The sequence below is a fragment of the Thamnophis sirtalis genome, unplaced genomic scaffold (genome assembly GCF_051295495.1).
Source record: "Thamnophis sirtalis isolate CommonGarterSnake01/CBP01778 unplaced genomic scaffold, rThaSir2_p1.2 scaffold_5, whole genome shotgun sequence".
Lineage (NCBI taxonomy): Eukaryota > Metazoa > Chordata > Lepidosauria > Squamata > Natricidae > Thamnophis > Thamnophis sirtalis.
The window spans coordinates 57,748,654-57,772,770 of NW_028261385.1; the positions used below are offsets into that span (position 1 = coordinate 57,748,654).

The 24,117-nt window shown below is 41.9% G+C and overlaps 1 protein-coding gene across 2 annotated transcripts in view; it reads right to left on the bottom strand.

The window, feature by feature from the left end:
* MARCHF3 (membrane associated ring-CH-type finger 3) overlaps nucleotides 1–24,117 on the bottom strand; it is a 126,123-nt gene that overhangs the window by 48,911 nt on the left and 53,095 nt on the right. Inside the window, exon 1 of one of the 2 annotated variants that reach the window (XM_087715872.1) lies at nucleotides 1,518–1,537. The exons of the other annotated variant lie outside the window; for it this stretch is intronic. The gene's annotated coding sequence lies outside the window, so the exon portion shown is untranslated. Of the gene's footprint in view, nucleotides 1–1,517; nucleotides 1,538–24,117 lie in introns of those variants that run through there. 2 annotated transcript variants of the gene reach the window in all.

The following is a 24,117-nucleotide window of genomic DNA, read 5'->3' on the forward strand; positions in this document are numbered from 1 at the left end:
TTTCTCTCTCAAACCTGACTTCAGTTTGACTTTCACATTTCCAGGCTAGAATTAAAACTAGTCTGGCTGTTACATATTAGTATGGCTACGAAAGCCAAATGAGAAGGTGACAAAAGATTCACTGTGCAGCTCTTGGACTCTGGAGAAAACGGTCTTGCACCTGGGCATTTGGCTGATTTTACCACTTTGTAAGAGTTCTGCATGATAAGTTACATGATCTCTGTGTTGCTGAAATCAACCACGGGGGCTTTTTTTGCCTCCCTAAATGCCACACAGAAGCAGCCAAAATGTTTTATCTTGTCTAGCTTGCACTGTTCATATCTTCCTCCCAAATCTCTATTCAAATATAATTTTTGATCCAATCGAAGCCTCATTTTCATTTATATGCACTGCTAGCCTTCCAAAAATTACCTTTCAACAGTAATTATGCAGCGTATATGAGAACCCAAGTACATTGTTCAAAAAGTCATGGTTACATATCCAATATTTTTACCTGTGACTTTTTCAAACAGATCATTTGGGCACATCAGAGTTTCCCTCAAGGAACCATATTACTTTAAATCCACATAAAAGAAAACTTCTGATTCTGTGCATACTGAGATGTCAATGCTTATAAAACTAATAAAAGCTAGAGTAAGTGTCATAAACACTTTACAGAGTTGGGTGCAGGGATGAAATCCAACAGGTTCTGACAGGTTCTGGAAAACCAGTAGCGGAAATTTGGAGTAGCTCGGCAAATGCCACCTCTGGCTGGTCCCAGAGTGTGATGAGAATGGAGATTTTGCCTTATCCTTCCAATACCACACCCACCAAGCCACACCACACCACACCCACCGAACCGGTAGTAAAAAAATTGAATTTCACCACTGGTTGGGTGTATACATTGAAGTTTTTGCTTAGCTATAAAGCTTGCCTGGTGATTAGGGACAGACCTTTATCACATACTCCTATACTTCTTACTGTTGTGAGAATAAAAGATTGAGGTGTTATATACAGTGTTCTGGAAGACAGGTAGGTGTTCTCACATTAGTGAGATGTGCAAAATAGAGTCTCAGGTACTAAACTGGGATTGTTGTTGTTTTTAGCTTGTGCAGATAATCTAGCATTATAGCTTCTGAGATGCTTCTTTTGGAAAATGGTAAAGACCAGCAACAAATAGATTTGTTTTGTCTTTCCTCGTGGTGGTGGAAGCTTTACCTTCTCCCCTCTCTGCAAAGTTTTAATAATAAAAGAGAACAAAATTATTTGCATCCTATTTTACCACTTATTAAGCCTCTGTTGCCTTATACTTTAGTTCTACTAACATCTTGGTCTTTGCCTATGTGCATTTCCTATTTCTAAGCAGTCTGTATTGCTTGAACTTATATCAAAGTCTCTAGCCACCATTTAACCATCTGCAAGTTGGCTTCTGTTGCTGTCACCCACTGTACTAAATTGCTGCTGAAGAATTGGCAATTTCTCAGTTTAGGGTGGGGGTGGGGGTGGGGGTGGGGAGAAGAAGGGAGACAAGACTTTACCAAAAGTGTTGGCTGGCTTTAGCTTCTCGGTGCTGCCGCTGGCCTCTGCTTTCGGCTTCTTTGCTGTTGAACTGGGGAAGTTCAAGCCTGCTCCTCTTTTAACAATCAATTGCCTGTTGAGATGATACAGCTGTTCTTCTCCCTCAGCTGCAAATTCCTCCTTTTTGCTTTCCCATACAACACAACTCTTCCACCAAGGTCACAGGCACTCTAGTACTCTCGGCTGTTTCCTTTTTCTTTTACCATTGCAAACCAGGTGTGTTGCTCTTTAGACTGCCTGAAATTCCGGGAAGAGAAAACAAAGGAAAGGAAATGCTCGTGTTGGCCACTAAAGGCTTTTCTTCTTAGTCACATAGGTGACTAAAAAAATTGGCTGTATTTGCCGATGATACCAAACTGTTCTAGGAGGTAAAATTAAAAGGGATTGTTAAGATTTCCAATGGGATCTTTTCAAATTGTGGGAATAGGCTTAAATAGCAAAAACAGTTGTAAAAAACAACAACAAGAAGTGCAATGCACATTGGTAGAACAAATTCAAATCTCACCATTAATGGGATTTGAGTTGACAGTGACTGGCCAGGAAAAGGATTCACCATGGACACCTTTAAGAAACTGTTAACATAGTACATAGCAGCTGTATTATATACAAATAACCACAATTCCTGAAATCATTAAGGAATTGAAATGGAAGTGATTATAATAATGTCCATGTATATAAATCTAAGGTAATATAACAGAATACAATGCAAGGGAATACAAGGTCCCCATATCTTAAATCACTGTTTCTCAACCTTGTCACTTTTAAGATGTCTGAATTTAAACTTGCAGAATGCCTCAGCCAGCTTGATTTGAAATCCAAACTTCTTAAAGGTGCTAAAGTTGAAAAACACCGATTTAGATATGACACAACTAGAAAAGTTCGAAGAAGTTGAATGAAAATGATTAGGGCAATGGAACAGCTCCCCTTCAGCAATTGGGGCTCATTAACGGAAAACAAAGGAAGATAATGAGAGATCTGCAGAAATAGCAGTAGACTTATATACCGCTTCATAGGCCTTTCAGGCCTCTCTAAGCGGTTTTACAGAGAGTCAGCATATTGCCCCCAACAATCTGGGTCCTCATTTTACCCACCTCGGAAGGATGGAAGGCTGAGTCAACCCTGAGCCGGTGAGATTTGAACCGCTGACCTGCTGATCTAGCAGTAGCCTGCAGTGCTGCATTTAACCACTGCGCCACCTTGGCTCTTTTACATAAATACATAAAACCATGCATGGCACAGATAATGAGAGCAAGTGGCTTTTCTCTTACATATGTGTTGGAACTCAAGTCTTCCAGTGACACTAAATGAAATATTTGGCATTGATTTGTCTTTTTTATATATAGCACAAAGATATAACTGATCTGTACTAGTATAATAGAAGCCAATTCAGATGGTTTTAGATAGTACTAGTCAAGTTCGTGGAAACTCAGGCTACCAGTAACTATGATTGATGACTGTTTACTATCTCCTGAATAGCAACATGTCTTACAATGCCAGCTGAGAAGTGACATTGACAAAGGACTGTCATCCTCTAGTCCAGACTTGTAAACTTACAAAATGAATCCAGATACCTATTCTGGGACATAGATTGCTGGACTAAATGAACCTGACTTGTGTTTCTACTCTAGCTACGGAGCAAGAGAAATGAAACTTAATAAATAATTATAAATACACTGCATATTTCTGTCTATATGTATTATATGCACAATTTTATGTGTAATAAATTTCAGTTTAATTTCTTTTCCTTTCCCCCCCTTATCCATAATCTCTCTCTCTTTTTTAAATTACAGGTATTCCTTGACTTATAACCACAATTGAGCCCAAAATTTCAGATGCTAAGTGAGATAGTTGTTAAGTGAATTTTACTCTATTTTACGACCTCTCTTGCCATAGTTGTTAAATGAATCACTGCAGCTGTCAAATGACAGTGCAGTTAAGTGAATCTGGCTTATTGAATCTGGTGTGTTGACTTTGCTTGTCAGAAGGTCACAAGAGGAGATCACATGATCCCAGAATACTGCAACCTTCATAAATATGAGTCAGTTGCTAAGCACCTAGATTTTAATCATGTGATCATAGGGATGCTGCAATGACTATGTGTGAAAAACAGTAATAAGTCACTTTTTTCAGCACCATTGAAACCTCAAACCACTAAATGAACTGTCTGAAGCCGACAATTACTTGTACTGAGCATTCTTAAGAGGATACAGTTTTCTTACATATACTGCTATACAGTTTGGACTTGTAAGAACAGAGCGCAAAGATAATAAAATGAACTTCTAGATGAAAATAATGTTTAGAAATGGTTATATATGAAAATAATGGTTAGAAATCCTCAAGGAACAATAAGTGGGACACTGGATAAGGATGATATACGACCATTAATTTCTATCCTCACAGTCCTATTTTAACAGCCTTCCCTTCATTGTTCAGTCTTAAACTAAAATTCTTCAGTCCAAGAAAAAAAAGTTTACACAGACTTGCAAAATAATGTTCCTAGACATCACATTCATAACATTTATTAGACTTGGGAAGCATTTTATGTGGTAGGTCCTTTTTTAAAAGAATACTTTATTTCGATACCCCATTGCTTTTCCCTACTTTTTTTTGTTACTCAGTAAAATGTGCTAAAAACCAATCATTTGATAGCTATTCATTAGAGTATTAACAAGGAAACATTTTCTGTTCTATTTTTCCTACCACTGAAACTATACAAAGTTCAGTGCTGTCATCGTGTTTAGAATTCATTGAAATGGGTAAAGTTAATTACTTGATAATATTTGCTAATCATAGCTCAGTAAAAGAAAAAAGAAAAAGAAATGGGTAAAAACCCTGTGCAGTATTTCCCGTAGTAGAATTACTTCTGTCTCCAGATTACCAAGGAGGGGTGATTCGTCCCATTTTTGCCTCCAATGTGGTCTCTAAGTTTGGAGAGTTTCCAAAATTTTCACAAGACAAGGAAGAATAAGGTTTTATCCAACCTTAAAAACACTGTACAATTTATGAGCAACCATGAGTCTTCATTTGACTTAGAGATTAAATCAAATCTTTATCTGAAGGACTACGCAGTTGAAGAGTTCTTTAAGTAGCTCATCTATACACTATGATTGTTAACTGGCATTCATTTCTAATCTTCATCCCAAAAGCTTAGGTTCCCATAATAGGTTTGGACAGAATCCATAATCTGATTTTTATTAGCCCTTCCCTCTTTCATTCCTCTGCCTTCTTTTTGGCAAAGTATGAATAAGACTTTATTAGCCTGTTATTTTCTTTGTGGTAATTGATAAGATGCAAATACAGCCCCAGACTGATTAGTGTGGTTGGCAAATTGCTATTAAAGCTCTTTCATGTCCATAAGCCATTAAAATGAGCATTTCCTCTTTGGAGTTTCAACTCATTTTATTTATTTCTTTTCTGTTGAATTGGGGCTATGGGATTAGTGACAATTAATGAAAGTATTTTCTCCTTGAACAATTTAAATTATCTCAAAGCCATTTTCTCCTCTTATTTCTTCTTCTTCTAAATTTTCTATAATTAACACAATGTTTATTCCCTCCCCTTTTATAAAGAAACTGTATTTATATTATAAATCTATAATAAAAGCTACACTGCATTGCTTCATAATTCCTGAATCCGGCCACTGAGCTCTCCTCTTCTTCTATGCATAATCATCCATGACTTTGAAAAACCTCAATTATCTTTACGATGATGCTCTATAAATAGGGTCACATAATAGAGATTAATAAGGATATTATTTTTTCTTATAGTAGTGGGTTCAGCTCCTCCCCAATTAAAAAATAAAATGTGAGCTCAGCTGTGTTGGAAGAAAAAAAACCATGCACACATGGAAATGGAAAGCATGTCAGAATTTAAACCAGAGCTATTAGCAATATAACTAGAATAAATTCAATAAAATAATTAGCCTTGGTGCAACTATTAAATAGCAACTACATTCCAAAGTTATGCTTTTGCTACTTCCTTGTCTAGAGACACAATGCAACTACCACTAGCAATTAATACATTAGTGCTTTTGCCATAAAAAAGCCTACATCCATCCAAGATAAATCAACTGTCAAGGTTGAAAGAGGGTTTTTCTTTCCATGACTAAATGATTGGGGTTAGGTAAATGCATGATCAACTTTCCAAATGCCCCTGACTTAAAGCATATACTATTTTGATAATATAATTTTCTTGGAATGTTTAATATACAACCAGAAGCTTAAAATAGTCACAAATACAACAAAAGTTGTATCAATAAATAATTGCCCTGACATATACAGCATTATGTAGTGTTAGAAATTTTGTTTTATTATATAGAAATTGTAGCAGAGGATGATTACACAGCCATCAAATAAAATGTACAGTGTACAGTCACCATGTGCCTTGCTGCTTAATGGTTTCAACTGTAAGGAAACTCTCCTCAGAACAAAAACAATCATAGATTATAACCATAGATACAAACTAAATACTGCCATCTACTGGCTGAATAATTCTGTAGTTGTTGCGATATAAAATACATTCTAACACAGGGGTGTCAAACTCGATCCCATTGTAGGCGTATCAGGATTTTGTTTGTCCTTGGGGGCTGGGGTGGGGGAGGCCTGGTTGTCACAGCTGACTGGGTGGGAGTAGCTGGAGTGGGTCAAGGCAGCAGGGGCTGCTCCCTCGCCATCTCTGGGACAGCTCCATGGGATAACTCTGGACCTATCGTGGACTGGATTTGGCCTGCAGGTCATGTGTTTGAAATGTCTGTTCTATTGTAGTCCAACATATGGCAATGTTCTAGGTTAAAATATAAATCTGAAAGAAAACTGCTGGACAAATACCCGAACTTTTTTCTATTTTTCAGAAATGAAGGATCAGTAGTGCTACACCTCCACATAATCTCAACACACGTCTTTCTAGAATTTTAAACTTGTTACCATCAACTACACACAGCTCCAACAATCTGCAGCTCATAGGTCTGTTGCTCTTGGAGTTCTTTCTGGCTAGGACTGCTATGAAAACACAGTAGTTTCCTTTCACTTTGAATGGAAAACACATGTAAATATACTGTATCCCTAAATCAGACTGTCTGACAGTATATCACAATCTCTCAGTTTATCCATCTGCAATACAGTGTAATACAAGTCTCCTTTGCTATTATTGTAAAGATAACAAGAATTCTAAATGAAAAGTCCTTTGAAAGTCTGAGACTGATACACTGGAATACTAAGTACTTTTATTCTTCTCTCCATTCCAAAGAGGAAGGAGAAAAAACAGTGTCAACTGTTGATATAAATTGTCTTTATTTTGCTAACCAAGAAGAGAGAACTACCGAGAACTTTCTCTTTTCATTTTTATGGAACGTCCTCCAGACTGAAATGTGTGAATTGAAATCTTTCATACATATTGTTTGCTGCTAGCCAACACTGTTCTGTTTCTCTGTGGCACTTGGGAAACCAAATGCCTTCTATGTCATGGACTTGGAACAGTGCTACTGTGTGCCAGTTTTCAGCTCACTCAGATTTGCAAAGCATCTGTCATGAGCAAACAAAGTTTTAATGTGAGAAATGCAGAGCATGTTTGCAATTACGTGTGTCTCCATGTTCCTACTGACATGAAAAAGACAGCCAATGGGCATAAATACTTCTGTCAATCACAGTTACTATTACAGCACTGGGGACAAAGGAAATCCCAAGTATTCATCCCAGAGCAGTTAATGGACATTAACCACTTTACTCTGAAGTAAATGGCTTAGGAATTTCAATGGAAAACTGTAGAATTCTATTCAGTGGCTTAAATGTAAGTTATTAATTTGAATTGTAAAAGCAAAGTTCATGGTATAAAAGATTGCATTACATTCTCTTCTACTATTGCTACGTGATATTTTTACAGCACATTTCAAAGAATTTCATATACACAATCACAGTAATCCTGTAGTGATGGGGAATTAGCCATTTGCCTAAGGCCACCCAGAGAGAACATTACAGCATCCCATCACACCAGCTATTCAACTAGCTGCCTTAAGTCTGAAGACAAATCTTTAAAAAATGTATGTCTGTTATTCTATAGGAAGAGGAAGAAACATGTATTCAATGTGACTTAGTCTTGTGTCAATATCAGCTTTCTATCTGTGCTGGATTAAAACTTCATAGCCCTTTAGTATCTCATATTTCTCTCACATGTCTTCATTCTTTCCACTACCTATACCTAAGGAAAGCAGAAACCAAAGAGTCTTTGAACAAAGATGAATGAACTATTACAAGGTAGTTTGGGGCATATGGCTCTTTCACAATCCCACAAACCTTTACAATCTTGGAAGACCAAATAGCTGACTGACAGCGAGAGGAGGAAACTGGGGAAGGGCAAAGTCAGGCAGGGCAGAGCAGGTGAGAGATAGAACAAGGGAGTGGGAGTTCTGATGAAGACCAAGGCCCACCCACTCTTCATCCTAGGGCAGCGATGGCGAACCTTTGTTGGCTTGTGTGCCATAAGCAGGGGGAGCGCAGGGGGGTCATGCGCGGGCGTGATGCACCCATAATGCAATGCGTGACCCCCCAGTGTGCATGTGCACATGACAGGCACTCCCCCCATTTTTGCCTGCTTTTTTCGCCCTCCCCAGGCTCCAGAGGCTTTATAGGAGCCTGGGGAGGGCGAAAACAGCCTTCCCGCCCCTCCGGAGGCTTCAGGAACTTCCCTAAAACCTCCAGAGCGCAAAAAAAATGGCCCTATGGGCAAACTGGAAGTTCGGGAATGGAGTTCCGGTTTGCTCGTAGGGCCGGTTTGAGCCCTCCGGAGCCTTTAGGGGCCTTCCAGAAGTTTCCCTGAAGGCTCCGGAGGACGAAAAATGACCCTACGAGCAAATTGGAAGTCACCTTCAGGAGGCTTCAGGGGTGGGGGGGGGGAGGCTGTTTTCGCCTTCCCCAGGCTCCTATAAAGCCTCTGGAGCCTCGGGAGGACTAAAAGTGGCTTTAAAAAGGCTGAACTCACGTGCCCTGACAAATGGTTCTGTGTGCCATCTGTGGCACGCGTGCCATAGGTTCGCTATCCCGGTCCTAGGGCATGTAGGGAAGAATGGAGAAGAGAGCAACATGGGTTGCATGGCTTATGAGGGAGGAAAGGGCCCCGATTCCCTTCACAAGGCACACCTGGGGATGGAGTTTAAAGGAGAGGCAAATGGGAGGGCGGTTGTCGGGAACAAATACTGAATTTAACTGCTTATCTGAGTTCCTGGCATCCTCCCAACTGGTTTGATTTACTGCTGTGCTACTTCACTTCTGGAACTCGTTATCTTGCTTGCCCTGCCGGATTAATTACTTTTATCTTGCCTTGTTGGATTTATAGTAGGAAGTTTTCTGCTTACAACGTTTGAACTAAAGTATTTTCAGCCAAAGGCTTGTACAAGTTCATGGAAGAGTTTTTCTCCAGGTCAGAGAGTTGATAGGGACGCTGGGGGCACAGTTGCTGTTAATAAAGGGACTCATACCGGTGCCACGTCCCGGGTCATCACATATGTGCCACACCCTGATGCCATGCCCCGGGTCATCACATATGTGCCACACCCTGGTGCCACGCCCCCGGGTCATCACATATGTGCCACACCCTGGTGCCACGCCCCCGGGTCATCACATATGTGCCACACCCTGGTGCCACGCCCCCGGGTCATCACATATGACTACAATATTTTTCTCTACAGAGTATTTTAAGTAGTCTTCAGTCATCTAAATTCTTCTGCAATTTATATGAAATCCATCACTTTTCCTTGGAAGTCAAATAGTGTGATCTGACAGTATGTACACCTTCATTACACAGAGCTAACATAGAAGAATCTACCAATCTATTTATTTCAACAACTGAAATAAATTATATATATACTGTGCAAATACAACACCAAAAGGATATTTGTGGAGAATTACAGGCAAACTACATTTATTAAGGGTAGTTGCATACATGATTTATACAAAAAAGATATTTAGAGAAACATAGCAGTAAATGTGTGTATAAGTTTTCTAATCCACAGAAATGTGATCGGCTGAAATAATTTGTGAATATATACCACAGTGACATTTTTTTTTAATTATTGTATTGGTATTGCTATAAATGTCAGACTTAGACTAAACTGAAGATTCCATCTCTGTTTGGTTTCCTAAGGTCAAGAAAGTGCGTGAATAGCTCTACTGTAGTCATAATTCCACAAGAGCCATAAAGCCCAATATCCTGAATGAGGCATAGCTCTTTGCAGGTCAATTTCTTATAACCAAGATAGTGGCCTTTCTTTGTTGTCTTTGTACTGTTGCTTCCAATGGCCATTACATTTTTAGCTAACCTTCTCTCACCTTCACACTGGCCTTGAAAACAAAGTTCCAACAACATGACTGCAAAACAGCACTAGGTATATTGTAAACCTAGCCATCCACTGGCTTTTTTGTTTTAAAAGGGAATAGATTGCAGGACTATTTCTGTCAAACTTTGGACTGCCATCTGTCAGAAATGGTGTAGGGTCTGCTTGGGTGGGGGGTTGGATTAGATGACCTACATGGTCCCTTCCAACTCTATTAATCTGCAAACGTGCAATTTATAACAAGAGAGGTATCCCTTAATATTATGTCTCACTCGGCTTTATTTTGTCTCCTTTCAGAAAAGGAAGAAGGTACAACTATAACATTCTTGCCAAGAGCCAATTACTTCATTCTATCTCTCTCTCTCTCTCTCTCTCTCTCCCAAAAAAAAGTATTTGGACATGATCATCTCTCAGCTTGTTTCTAGACTGGGATGGCAGAGATCTGCCTTGGTATTGCAAAAATAAAAAATGGACCTGGTACCTGTGCAGGTGTGACATTTCTCTCTGAGTTCACTAATGAGTTACCATTGGAATTATTTCAAAAGGTCAATTATGTCATATGTAAAAACTTATTTTGGGGGATTATACAAATTATTTTCTATGACGTTTGCAGGAAACTTAATGAAACAAAATATTGCAGACATCAGATCAATTAAAATCTTATAAGATTAGGGATGAAAATGGACTTATATTAGAAACTAGCAATTAATACTACAGCATAAGAATTCTAGCCCTAACACTCTTTTATCGTTCAAAAGCTGGTTCTGAGAGCCCCAGCCAGGGTATAAATTGCTGACTGTGAAAACCTTTACAAACATTTATTACTCTGCTTTTTAATCCCCCAAATTTATCTGACACTAGTTTATATACATACATACATACACACACACACACACACACACACACACACACACACACACACACACACACACACACACACACTATTGACCTATATATATATATCAGGGACAAATATAGACATGAATCAACATAACACATTTTTTGAGATTAGACCAACATATCAAATGGGACCTGTCTGCATAGTTGTCTTTCTATAGTTATTCAGTCCCTTTATTGCAAAGCCACTGAAAATTTAACTAATCCAAAATAATATTAGCAACATTTTTATCTGGACTATAGGATAAGGTGACCAGATTTTCAGATTGGAAAAGAGGGACACCCTTGACCGGGGGGGGGGGGGGGGGGCTTGATTAAAAAAAATTTGTTTGTCAAAAGGTCACCCCAGGACACTGAAACCAGAATAAATACGAATCTGTTGCCAAACAAAATTTTGATCACGTGACCATGAGGATGCTGCAACGGTCGCTAAGTGTGAAAAATGGTCGCAACGGTCGCTAAGTGTGAAAAATGGTCATCAGTCACTTTTTCAATGCCATTGTAACTTTGGTCACTAAATGTTTTCCCCCTCCTCGAGACTCCTCACTTCTTCCTTCATTCCTCTTGCTTATCTACCTTCACCTTATCTGTCTTCTGCTCTTTCCCTCTCTTCCTTCCTTCCTCCCTCCTTCCATCCTCTTCTTTCCTCACTCACTCCCTTCCTCCTTTTTTCTCTTCCTTCCTCCTTCCATTCTTTATACGATATAAAATTCAATGAGGGTGAAACACACCAAATCTGGCAAAGCTGCCTTGCACCAACCTGGCCTGCCCATAGAATAGCAGCCACTTTGAGACACATAAACCTGGTCTGAACATATTGCATCACAAAGATTTGCAAAGATCACATTTGCAAAAAGGAACATTTCTTGTAGTAAATACATTTTATAAACAATTTAAAAGTAAAAATCCCCCCAAAATAATAAAAAAGGTATTCTATAAATAAAAGAAATCCTTAAAAACCATTGTTAAGTATTACACCAGCAATAATTTATACTGTCACCATTTCAAACTATCATCAGAAATACGAATCTGTTGCCAAACATCAACATTTTGATCGCGTAACCATGAGGATGCCACAACGGTCGCTAAGTGTGAAAATGGTCGCTAAGTGTGAAAAATGGTCATCAGTCACTTTTTTCAATGCCATTGTAATTTTGGTCACTAAACAGCCATGTTCCTGACTTAACAACCACCATGATTCACTTAACGTGGCAATAAAAGGTCGCAAAATGAGGCAAAAATCATTTAACAAACGTCTCCCTTAGCAACAGAAATTGGGGGAATCAATCCTGGTCGTAAGTCGAGGATTACCGGTAGCCAATTGCAAAAGGCAACTTTACTTGGAACAGGTGAGATTGTGCCCGGATCCCTTTCATGCCAACGTATCCATCTTCTGCTCTTTCCCTCTCTTCCTTCCTTTCTCCTTCCATCATCTCCTTTCCTCACTCACTCCCTTCTTCCTTTTTTCTCTTCCTTCCTCCTTCCATTCTTTCAGCTTCATTTCTTTTGCCTATCTACCTTCTCTGTCTTTCTGCTCTTTCCATTTCTCCCTTCTTCTTTGCTTTTGTTCCTTTCTCCTTCCCTCCTTTCCTATTTCTTGCTTCTTCCTTCCTTCTGCCTATCTACCTTCACCTTCTCTGTCTTTCTGCTCTTTCCCTGTCTTCCCCTTTCCTCCCTCCTTCCCTTCTTTCCTTTCTAGTTCCATCCTTTCTTCTTTCCTCTCTCCCTCTTTTTTCCCTTCCTTCCCCCTTCCTCTTGCCTATCAACTTCATCCTCTTTGTCTTTCTGCTCTTTCCCTCTCTTCCCCTTTTCTTCCTACCTCCTTCCTTCTCCCTCCCTTCTTCTTTTTCTTCCTTTCTTCTTCCATCTTCCTCCTTCTCCTTCCATTCTTTCTCCTTCCATCCATCTTTTCTCCTTCCATCTTCTCCCCCCCTCCCTTCTTCTTTTCCTCCCCCCTCCCTCCTTCCTTCCTCTCCTTCCCTTTCTCACACACAGGAAGGGGAGGGGGGGCTATCTAGTCGCTTTCACAGCATAATTTCTTTATCTAACTTTTAAAAAACAGTGTGCAAATCAAACGAGATTTTCGTAACCTGCGAAGCACCAAGTTATATTATGTTGTTACAAATTCGCAACTACTCCATTCTTTCTGATAGGGAACTACATTTCCCAAGATGCCTCAGGTCCTCAAAGTGCTGAACGCAGTTTTGCAATTGACTCCAGCGAGGCCCGGTAGCCGCCGGTTGGGGTGGCTGTCAAGGCGCTGAAAGTAAGGAGCTGCAGCCGAAGGGAGAGACGCTCCCCCCCCGTGTTCAGCAAAGCAAGGTCCAGCCATGGACGAGAAGCTAGCTAGCTAGCCCCAACAACAACAACGTGCTGCTCTTGCCGCCACCTCTGGATGGGAAGCAACCAAGCCTTGCAGACTCGCTTCCCGCCGCACCGTGTTGTTGTTGGGGCCAGCCACCGCCGCTTCCCTCGTCCGTCTCGATCCTGGAAGCAGTAACAAACTGGCCGCGTCCGCTCCACCGTCAGCGCCCCGACAGCCACCCCGGGCTCTGGAAGAGGCAGAGGTAAAGAAGGCGGCGGCGGCAGGGGGGGGACCCGCAGTTCGCTTCCCACCACAGCACAGGCGCCGCCAGCGGGCTTGCTTTGCTGAACACGGGGGCGAGCGTCTCTCCCTTCGGCTGCAGCTCCTTCCTCCCGCGATCCCATTCACGAAGAGGCAGCTTCTCGCGGCCGCAGGCGATCCCAATTAAATTCACTCTGTGCGGGCGGCAGGCGCTGCGCCCACGAGAAGCTGCCTCTTCGTGAATGGGATCGCGGGAGGAAGGAGCTGCAGCCGAAGGGAGAGACGCTCGCCCCCGTGTTCAGCAAAGCAAGCCCGCTGGCGGCGCCTGTGCTGTGGTGGGAAGCGAACTGCGGGTCCCCCCCCTGCCGCCGCCGCCTTCTTTACCTCTGCCTCTTCCAGAGCCCGGGGTGGCTGTCGGGGCGCTGACGGTGGAGCGGACGCGGCCAGTTTGTTACTGCTTCCAGGATCGAGACGGACGAGGGAAGCGGCGGTGGCTGGCCCCAACAACAACACGGTGCGGCGGGAAGCGAGTCTGCAAGGCTTGGTTGCTTCCCATCCAGAGGTGGCGGCAAGAGCAGCACGTTGTTGTTGTTGGGGCTAGCTAGCTTCTCGTCCATGGCTGGACCTTCCGTTCTTCCTCCGCACCTCGTTACAGTCGCTGCTGACGTCCGCCGCCACCGCTTCCCTCGTCCGTCTCAATTGCTGGAAGCAGTAACAAACGGCGCGTCTGCTCCGCTGTCAGCGCCCTGACAGCCACCCCGGGCTCTGGAAGAGGCAGAGGTAAAGAAGGCGGCGGCGGCAGACTAGACAGCGGAGCAGACGCGCCGTTTGTTACTGCTTCCAGCAATCGAGACGGACGAGGGAAGCGGTGGCGGCGGACGTCAGCAGCGACTGTAACGAGGTGCGGAGGAAGAACGGAAGGTCCAGCCATGGACGAGAAGCTAGCTAGCCCCAACAACAACAACGTGCTGCTCTTGCCGCCACCTCTGGATGGGAAGCAACCAAGCCTTGCAGACTCGCTTCCCGCCGCACCGTGTTGTTGTTGGGGCCAGCCACCGCCGCTTCCCTCGTCCGTCTTGATCCTGGAAGCAGTAACAAACTGGCCGCGTCCGCTCCACCGTCAGCGCCCCGACAGCCACCCCGGGCTCTGGAAGAGGCAGAGGTAAAGAAGGCGGCGGCGGCAGGGGGGGGACCCGCAGTTCGCTTCCCACCACAGCACAGGCGCCGCCAGCGGGCTTGCTTTGCTGAACACGGGGGCGAGCGTCTCTCCCTTCGGCTGCAGCTCCTTCCTCCCGCGATCCCATTCACGAAGAGGCAGCTTCTCATGGGCGCAGCGCCTGCCGCCCGCACAGAGTGAATTTAATTGGGATCGCCTGCGGCCGCGAGGACCCCTGCACAAATGGATTCTTCACGGCCGCAGGCGATCCCAATTCACTCAGCCAGGGCGGGCAATCTCTGCACGAACGGACTACTCCTCGCGGCCGCAGGAGAGGGAGGAGGAGGGGGCAGCCGAGCCGCCCGCACAGAGTGAATTCAATTGGGATCGCCTGCGGCCGCGAGGACTCCTACACGAACGGAGTATTCCTCGCGGCCGCAGGCGATCCCAATTCACTCAGCCAGGGCGGGCAATCTCTGCACGAACGGACTACTCCTCGCGGCCGCAGGAGAGGGAGGAGGAGGGGGCAGCTGAGCCGCCTGACTCCTGCACGAACGGAGTATTCCTCGCGGCCGCAGGCGATCCCAATTCACTCAGCCGGGGCGGGCAATTTCTGCACGAACGGACTACTCCTCGCGGCCGCAGGAGAGGGAGGAGGAGGGGGCAGCTGAGCCGCCCGACTCCTGCACGAACGGAGCATTCCTCGCGGCCGCAGGCGATCCCAATTCACTCAGCCGGGGCGGGCAATTTCTGCACGAACGGACTACTCCTCGCGGCCGCAGGAGAGGGAGGAGGAGGGGGCAGCTGAGCCGCCCGACTCCTGCACGAACGGAGTATTCCTCGCGGCCGCAGGCGATCCCAATTCACTCAGCCGGGGCGGGCAATTTCTGCACGAACGGACTACTCCTCGCGGCCGCAGGAGAGGGAGGAGGAGGGGGCAGCTGAGCCGCCCGACTCCTGCACGAACGGAGTATTCCTCGCGGCCGCAGGCGATCCCAATTCACTCAGCCGGGGCGGGCAATTTCTGCACGAACGGACTACTCCTCGCGGCCGCAGGAGAGGGAGGAGGAGGGGGCAGCTGAGCCGCCCGACTCCTGCACGAACGGAGTATTCCTCGCGGCCGCAGGCGATCCCAATTCACTCAGCCAGGGCGGGCAATTTCTGCACGAACGGACTACTCCTCGCGGCCGCAGGAGGACAGGGAGGAGGAGGGGGCAGCCGCCCGCACGCGGTTCAGGGGCTTCTGCCGGGCGGCGGGAGCCCCTGCACCGCATGGAACTTCTCTGCCGCGGGCGGCTGCAGCTGCCCCCACCCTCTCCTCCTGCCGCGGCGAGCGGAAAATTCAATTAGAATTAGATTACTCACCAGTCAGCGCAGCTGCAACCTCTTTTGTCTTTTGTAGAAAGGAAATGGAAACTCGCGCAAGCGTGCTGAAAATTTCCCATCCCAGCCAGCTCACTGATTGGCTGGAGTCCAGGCCAATCCAATCAGTGAGCGGGAGGCTGGGCTGGCTTAAATTTGTAGGTAGTAGGTAAAAGGCTAAAAGCACGCTTTTTTTGGCGCTCGCAGCTCCCGCCCATCAGCTGCTAGCTTGCTGGGCTGGCTCATCTGGTAAGATAGAGAACAGAACGATGAGCCAGCCCAGCAAGCTAGCAGCTGATGGGCGGGAGCTGCGAGCGCCAAAAAAAGCGTGCCTTTTAAAAAGGCGGGCGGGACGCGGGAAAATGCGTTGGAAGGCGGGTGTGTCCCGCCAAAAGCGGGACGTCTGGTCACCTTACTATAGGACCAAACTTAAAGCACAGGTTTAAACCTTTTAAACATTAATATTCTCACACATATAGTTGAAACTTCCCTGGAAACATTTTTGCCAACTGCTCTTTGGGAAAGCACCAAAAACAAATCAACGTGCCTTCATCTAAGACACAAAACTGACTAAATGTCTTCTGGAAGGTGCCACCATCAAAAAAGGCCCTGTTTCTTTCATCACATTCTACATTTCTGAAAACAAGGAGATGGTAAAGGGTTTCTGTGAATGATTAAAATACTTAAATGGTAGAGCTGTATGAGGTATAATACACTTGTGGCTTAAATGTAGCAAATGGTACCAAAATCCCCCTTTCTAAGCTATAGAATAACAAGAACAATCTGTTCTGAACAATCTTCTGGATTATGTTCTAATTTCAGAAATTTGTCAAGGATATGAAAACTTAAACTAGATTGAGGCAAAAAGAGTAACCTTGGAAATAGTTTCACTCAAGCAATATACATAGGTATAACAAGTATACCTCTGAGCAATTATATATATATATATATATTTACAAACAACACAAAAAGTAAAAACTGTGTAAGAGACCTTAATACTAGAATTTAAACTGGAAGAAAATGTGTTAATGAGGCATCTATAAGTTCTTCTAAGTAAAGCTTCAGGCATTTCAGTCAAAATTAATAGAACCATGGCTTGCTGGGACAAGAATCACTTAATTAGAAATTGGAACAAAGAGTTTAAAAAAACAATAACAGGTCACTTCTGGACATACTTATTGAAGCAATGCCAAATGGTTAATTCAAGGAAGGAACACAGCCAGATAAACCACTACTTCTGGAAAAGCCCTACTAATAATGTGAAAAGGCAATCAGCCAACAGTAGAAAAATACTTTTAAAAAACCAGACTCATAAGGAAAAAGTTTTTTGATTGAATGCTGCCTCATTTTTGAAAATGCTAGCAATGATTAATTGTTATTAAAAACCATTTGGTGATTAAAACTGTGTTACCACTTACATGTCCACAATTAATCTAAGGTCTTTTTATTTGCTAGCTAGAGTTTCTCTATAAAAATTAATGCCTCAATGGCTGGAACCTTACAGCATAGTCCTAGGTGAAAGGACCTGATTGGTATTTCATGACAGACTCCCAGAAAATATTAGCATTGTAGACTTCAAATATAAATTTTAAAAAAGCAAAGACAGAAACTAAAAGTCCTAGAAAAAAACAATACCATTTTTATTTTTGTTTAAAAAGTTACCTAGTTATGTCCAGGAAGTCACCAGGAAGCTTGATTTAAAGGAGATTTAAAGGAATGTCATCAACACTTTTTAATTAAACATTTGTAAATTTGTTTTTCTAACTATTTTTTATCTTTACCAAATGAAGTATTACCGCAACAGCTGAGAAGTTACAAGAGATTAAGATAACGGTTGCTATTCCCTGCTGGTGAAGTCCACTCATGGAGTGTATGAAATTAAATGGTAATATCATATTGCCTCTTTTTTCTGTGTCTTAGTAATCAGACATTCAGTTTCACAACCTGTAAACTATTATAAAGCACAAAAGACTACAATGGCTAACAAACCTTAAATCTCCCACTTAGCACAAACATCTGAGCTCTGCAATGTTCCAAGAACTGATGAAAATTACAATGTTCATCTACTCAATTCATCTTGAATGATTCAGAAGAAAGTACAAAAAATTGACCTGTCCTCATTATATTTCTAATTCTGGTTCCCCCCACGACCACCATCCATTTGCAATGGAATCCACATAAAGACATCTGCTATATTTCCTCTTGTCCAAGTACTAGGCTGTCTACCAGCCAGACTGCAAAACATGGAAACAAGTGTGAAACAATTCCGTTCAATGTCAATTGAGTCAGAAAGCCAAAGAAAAAAACATCTTAATGTTTTAAGGAAGACCATTTCATGCTCATCAAAACCTGAGTTACCTTAGTAAATCCCTGATAATAGTCCTTTTATTCTGAGCTATTATGCGTGTACTTTATCATTAAGGCTATATTTTTATCCTTCATCCACTCTTCAGAAAAGTTAAACATTTTTCTGTAAAAGTAAAAGCTAAAACGGAAATGTTCTTAAGGAAATAGGTTTTTTCCAGAATCTGTTTTAGAGGAAAGATGGGGCAATCAGAGATTATAAAAACCAGTGGAATCTATTGAGAAAAGTATTCCAGCCCCAGGATTTCTTTGGAACCCTGAACCACCAAGTATTGGTTGCTTTCTAGAAGTGTCAGGACACTCCCTAATGAGTTGCATGCAAAGAGGGAGAAAAGCTACTGAAAGGGAAGGGTGAAGAAGCTGAGAAATTTTACAGAGTACAAACACAGACTCTTTCTAGTAACTTTGGAGATACATAGAACTTTGGAGATATATGTGTACAGCAATTTTCTTAAAGAATTAACCAGTGATATTACTGTGCACTCATCTGAGAATTGATGAATAAAGGAAAGCGGACTAAATTCTTTACTTGCTTCAGGTCACAAAGCATGGTTTTCCATACCATGTCCACAATCTTTATGAAAGCCATTTTTCAGAAACAAATAAAAATCAAATCAGATAAAGATATTAATGTATCAGACGCAAGCAACCAGATACACATGTGAAAGATTGGAGCTGTTGATTTATTGTATTCTATATATAATACAAGAATCTCCCCAGAATGCTTACCTTCTCTTGGGAACAAACAGGTAAGATTTCATGGAAAGTGCTGGGAGGGCTTTTACTCCAAGGTTTCTTGTGGTTGCATGATGACTCTAGGCTAATTCCCTGTTTGATATCTCCTCCTTGTCTGGCTGGCAGTTTCCCAACATAATGGCTCTCTAACATCTAATTGGCTTGGCCAAAAGGTTTGAATAACTATATATTTCATGATGAAAAATAAAATCCTTCATTTCAACAACATCACTTTTCTTCCTTTGAGAATTGGCAATGTTACAATGTCAGAGAAAAGAGATGTATTTTATTTAGTAAGAATATATCACTGTAAACTTATGCCTAGGAAAATGAGACTTGACTCCAAATAAATGTGAATAGGACTGACTTGTACTATTGTTGAACCAAACAATGACTGTTGCTCCAATGAACAGACAAATGTCAGCTTAAGCCCAGAATGGAGGTATCTTTGGTTTAGAAAGCTAAATATGCAATTCTCACAGAGGAACATTGGGAAAGAACAAAGATTTCTCTATCTATGGTCTTTTATCAAAAAGTAAAATCTTCAAAACCGTTTTTCCTCTTGATTTCAAATGACTAGAAGCTAACTGTAGAATAGTTCCTACAAGCCTATTCAAGACTGTATTGTGAGTCCAGTTCTTTTTCTTTATATTTGATATTTACAGAAAGTGGGTTATGTGAATCTTATAAAGTCCTGCTTTTGAACAGCCAGGATCTATAATATTGTTCTGCAATATAAAATTCCATACATTATTTTGTGAAACTTATTTGTAATGTACAGTACAACTGCAAAAAGATCAAATAAGCAATCTGCCTCTGAAATTAACCAAATGACTGAATCTGGGCAATCTTTGTGTGTTTCTATCTTCTCCAGTAATGTTAGATTTTCTTTAGATATTATTTCTATGACACAACAAAGTTAAAAAAATTCCTCCTTTAACTGATGAACTTTTCTTTATTCATCAGTGCCCCAAGTTGCAGAAATATTACTGGTTAATTCCTTTAGGAAAGTTAGTTACTGTACAATTTTCCATCACCATTTTTTTTGTTGATTGGTGATTCATCCAGAAAGTGCCATATTGAACATTTTAATTATAATATGAATCTTAGAAGATTATTACAGAATGTATGAAATTGGAACACTGAAAAGTCAAAATAAACAGAATTACAATGAATTATTTCCACAATTTTTATCTGTGAATTCTGAAAATTATAATCATAACTCATAAGAGGGAAGGAAAGCCACAGAGAAAACTATGTAGTATAACACATAAAGCTACTCAGCTTTATGTGTGGGAAAAATGCAAACATTAAAATGACAATTTATTTTTATAAAATGATTATAGAAGCAGATGAAATAACATAGGTATTTATTCCAAAAAGAGAATTGATATATGAAAGCAATATCAGCTATTAAGTATTTTGATAAAGCGAATAGTGCACACTTTCAATATATTAATTTTTCTGTGATACCTATTGAACTCAAAGTGTGTTCCACCTTTAACTGTAAGTCCTGATTATTAAAACATAATCATGATAAACCTTACTGATTTTAATATAGATTTATCTTCCAACTCAGTCCTGAGGGCATAAATCAGGTAATCTGATTCATAACCTACAAATGTCTTGAGTTTCAGCTCCTTTCAACCCCAGACAGCATAATTAAAGCATATCCTTCATGATGAGTTATGGAACTTCACAGTATTTTCATGGGTGCTCATCCAAACTCTTCATTAGGCCATCTCAATGATAACTGCATCAGGCTGCCTTACGTTGAGAATTTCTCTGAAGAAAAATATTACAAAGTTCTCCCTCCTGGCGCGCAGCCATTATAGACAAAGATAGACCTGGAAAAATGAGTGAAAATGTTTGCAAGAGGAAGCCACGTGGAGCCAAAAAAAGGGGGGGCAACCTTTCTACAAAAATCGGGATTTTTTAAAAACGCTGTGGGATGCAGGACAAATTATTAAAAATCGGGACTGTCCCGCCAAAAGTGGGACGTCTGGTCACCTTATCCTAGTGGGAAACCACTTAAATATTAGCCAGCTGCACCTTCCAAAAAGCCAATGCAGTCCTAGGTTGCATCAAGTGAGTGATAGTATCAAGAACACATAAAGTGTTGGTATTGCTTTATACTGCTTTGGTAAGACCACACTTGGAATACTGTGTCCTGTATTTGTCACCGTGATACAAAAAAGATGTTGAGACACTACAAAGAGTTGAGAGAAGAGAAACAAAAATGATTAGGGCGCTGGAGGCCAAAACATAAGATGAATAGTTGCAGGAACTAGATATGTCAAGCCTAACAAAGAGAAGGACTAGCGGTGCTATGATAGCAGTCTTGCAATATTTGAGGGGCTATCAGAGAAAAGAGAGGCTCAATGCATTCTCCAAGCATCTGAGGGCAGGACAAAAAATAATGGATAGAAATTTATCAAGGAGAAATCCAACCCAGAACAAAAGAGAAATTTCCTGCCGGAGAGAACAATTAATCAGTGGAACAGCTTGCCTCCAGAAATTGTGGGTGTTCCATCACTGGCGTTTTTAAGAAGACATTGGACGGTCTCTTATTTTGTTATTTCTGTATTCTGTATTATAAAATTGTCTAATTACTTCAAGCATACAAATGATATTCTTTCCTTCACTATTTTATCATGTCATGTATTTATATATCACTTTTTAAAAAATATTGTGATCATCTATGTTCATTAGCAATGAGAAACAATTGGTTTAAAGCAGTGGTTGGCAAACTCATTAGTCAACAGAGCCAAATATCAACAGTACAACGAATGAAATTTCTTTTGAGAGCCAAATTTTTGAAACTTAAACTATATAGGTAGGTACATTGTTATTAACTTAATTAGGGTACTCCTAAGCTGGCCTTTGCTAAAAAAGTCCTCAATCTGATTGAGGTACGTTCGCTGAGGTCGACCCCTTCCAACTCTCCCATCCATGCTCGTCTTGTATACTTGTTTCGTCTATCTCTCCTTCCTTCTTCTCTCTCTGTCACTCTGTGTGTGTATGTGTATGTCTGTCTGTCTGTCTCTCACTCACTCACTTAATCACTCACTCTGTGTGTCTCTCTCTGTGTCTCTCTCTGTCTGTCTGTCTCTTCCTCCCTCCACCCCTCTGTCTTTCTGTGTCTGTCACTCTCTCTCTGATTCCCTCCCTCCCTCTGTCTGTCTGTCTGTCTGTCTGTCTCTGTCTGTCTGTCTCTCTAACACACACACACACACACACACACACACAGTCAGACACACAGACACACAGACACATACTGTGGTCACCTTGTTGAGTGTTCAAATCAAATTTGAAACACTCAACAACTGGCCTGCATTTATGTTTTTTTGCAGCATTCTGCAGTCATAGGACCAAAATATATGGTTAAAAGTATCTGGAAGCGGCGTTTTTCCCTAGGGGGCTCCGCAGAACATCCCAAAACTGATGCCATCACATCTCCCCTCTTTGTGGACAGCTCCTCTTCAGAAAGACAAGGCCACCGTGGTTCCCCTCACGTTTCTCATCTTCCAGCTGTGGCCCCACTCCCTGGAAAACAGGTGTGCGCACGCCCCATGCAATTACAGCCCAGAGCAGGACCAAAGCCCTTCTCCCTACTGGCCCTTCCTCCCTCGTAGGGCTTCGGAGGGAAGCTTCTGCAGAAGCCCAGGTGAGTGAGAACAAGTTCCCGCCGTTATGAAGTCTCTGATACTGTAATTGTACAGGCTGTGCATGCGCACCTATGTTTTCCACGGCGTGGAGCAGCGGCGAGGCTCTGTGTGGCCAGCTATGACTCTGGAGGCCATCCGTGAAGATGAGGAATGCAAGGGGGACCCTGCCTCCCGCGGATGGCCTCCGGAGTCATCGCCAGCCGTGCAGAGCTTCACCACTGCTCCATGCGGTATTTTGTGGAAGAGCCATACTCAAGGGACCAAACCACTGGTTTAAAGCATGCAATTGTTTTATCCTTTGGTTAGAACACATAAGTGCTTCCTTGCAATATATTTGGCACATTTCTGTATCAAGTAAAGAGTTTGGGACTATCCATTTATCCTTAAACATTTAATAGGTTATTCCAGATGTACAGAGTGTAGTGCTAACAAGTGTAAGGGCACTGTTAAGATAAGCTTTGTTATAGATGGAATGCAAATTTTTTTTAAAGGTTTACAAATGGAGGACAATAGTGTCAGGATTTACATAACATTCACAAATGAGAACAATTGTACAACAAATGGCTAATCTAAAACCATTCATACGTTTTCTAAATTAATTGCCTTTGCCATGCTCAGCTGCCATTCTGTGTCCTTTGGCAAGGAACTGGTGGTATTCAAGGCTATTAGATACAAGATCATGTTAAATTATATGGCTAATAGGCTGTTCTTCTAAAGCTAAATCACACTTGTCACACTAATAAGTTCCCCATATCAATATTGATATTTTTCTACATTTCAATATTTACTTATTCATATATTTTCCTCTCATAAGAACCTCGACAAATATTTTTTTTCAAATATACCAGGGCATATTTGTTAAAATATATCACGTGGTAATATTAATTCTCCTTTAAACTTAAAAAGACTTGATTGACCTTTTCATCAGTATAATTGCATTGGAATTTAGCACACAAGTTCTACATACTGTGCAAGGATTCCAATGAACATAGAAGCTGAAGATATTGCACATATATTATACATATTTGTGAATATGTATATATTTATACTTACTTCAATATTATACAAATTATGAGGCATTGTATATCATATGATTAGGGGACTGGAGACTAAAACATATGACGAATGATTGCAGGAACTGGGTATCTCCCCGTAGAGATTCGTACCCTCTCCACCGTCCAGGCCTTCCGCACAGCCTTGAAGAACTGGCTCGCCCGTCAGGCCTGGGGATAAGGACCACTACCCCGCCCGAATGTTGTATGCATGTTGCGTATTATTTTATTATGTGTTGTTGTCGTAGTATTGTATTGTATTGTATTCCCCTCTCCCTGGTTTCTGTGAGCCGCCCTGAGTCCCCCCAGGGAAAAGGGCGGCCTACAAATAAAATCAATTCCAAATAAAATCAATTCCAATTCCAATTATGTCTAGTTTAATGAAAAGAAGGACTAGGGGAGACATGATAGCAGTGTTTCAATATCTGAGGGGTTGC